General features: G+C 41.6%; 1 non-coding gene across 1 annotated transcript; it reads right to left on the bottom strand.

The window, feature by feature from the left end:
* Positions 1-1125: 1125 nt before the first annotated feature.
* On the bottom strand, positions 1126-1232 carry LOC130038639 (U6 spliceosomal RNA). The gene has a single exon (XR_008794743.1). It is a non-coding gene; the product is annotated as a U6 spliceosomal RNA (small nuclear RNA).
* Positions 1233-1581: the final 349 nt, after the last annotated feature.

Consider the following 1581-nt stretch of genomic DNA (forward strand, 5'->3'; position numbering starts at 1 on the left):
AGACCATTGACATTGAGAGAGAGTATGGTTATGGGGTTTTGTGTCATGTTTCTGTGCGGGTGTGTTGTGGTTGTAGGGTTTGTCTCGTCTTAGAGTAGCCCCTTTAGTCCTTGTTTTAGATTTGGCTTTGAGTCTATGAAGTTCCTGAGCTGCTGTTTATCTAGAAAATAGTGTAGCTTTCCATCTATTTGGAGTGAGAGTTTAGCCGGATAGATTATTCTTGGTGAAGCATTCATTTCAGTGAGTTTTTTGACTATATCTCGCCACTGTCTTCGGGCTTGTAGGGTTTCCTCTGAGAGGTCTGCTGTGAATCTCAGGGGTACTCCTTTGTATGTGATTTCCTTTTTTGCCCTTGCTGCTTGCAGTATTGTGTCTCTATCGGCAGCATCAATCATTCTGACTATAATATGTCTTGGAGTGTTTCTGTTGGGGTCTCTTTTAGCTGGCACCCTTCGGGCTTCTTGAATCTGGATGGCTGTATCATGGAGCGCTGGGAATTTTTCAGCAATAATTTGTTTCAGCAGGTTTTTTTCATTGGGATTGTTTCCTTGAGCTTCTGGTAGTCCAATGATTCTAATGTTGTTTCTTCTGGAATCATCTCGTAGGACTCTGATTCGCTCTTGAGCTATTTTGAGGTCCGTTGCCATCGTTTGCTGTTGTCTGTTGGCTTGGTGCAGCTGATCTTCCAAGTCACTGATTCTTTCCTCTGCTGTGGTCGTTCTGTTGTTGAGGGCAGTGAGTGAGGGTTTGACTTCGTCTATGGAATCTGTGATGCGTGCCGTTTCTGTGCAGAGCTTTCCAATTTCGGCTCTCATTTCTTGCTGTATTTTGTCAATTGTGCGATCGATTGTTTCTTTCATGTCCTCTTTCAGTTTAGCGGATATGTGTATGAATGTTTCATCGAGTTGATTGAACATCTTGATGACTTCATATCTGAATTCCTTGTCAGAGAGGTCCCTAAGGTGGCTAGCTCCTACTGAGGCTTCTTGAGAGATTTCCTCATGGTCTCCCTGTGGTGGGGATTTGCGTTGTTTCCTCATGTTGTTGTGTATGTGGAGGGGTAATATTTGTTGGTTTGAGTGAACAACCTGCGGTCGCGTGAGCGGCCACCCGCCGAAAATTAAGAAAAATATGGAATGCTTCACGAATTTGCGTGTCATCCTTGCGCAGGGGCCATGCTAATCTTCTCTGTATCGTTCCAATTTTAGTATATGTGCTGCCAAAGCGAGCACAGGAGGATCTGTTTTTAAAGTAAACATTTTGTATTGGGGATTTCTGGATGAAATTCATTTATTATAGAGATTTATTGGCATCCATACTGTCTTAGGAGTAAAAGATCTTTTTTTTTTACTTTTTTTTATTGAGTCACTGAGATAGACCCTTACAAATCTGTTCATGTTTAGATATCAAAACTTATTTTTTAAAAAAATCATATATAGCCCTAATACTTTAGTTCTTCTAGGCCTGTACCTTACTATGTGGGATTCAGAACTATTCAACCTCTCCTAGATGAAAGGAGAAAAACCCATCTACCTAGTTCTGGAATAACAGACAGTAGAGATGAAGGGACAGTTTTGGCCT

The sequence above is a fragment of the Sorex fumeus genome, unplaced genomic scaffold, assembly GCF_029834395.1.
Source record: "Sorex fumeus unplaced genomic scaffold, SorFum_2.1 ptg000006l, whole genome shotgun sequence".
Taxonomy (NCBI): domain Eukaryota; kingdom Metazoa; phylum Chordata; class Mammalia; order Eulipotyphla; family Soricidae; genus Sorex; species Sorex fumeus.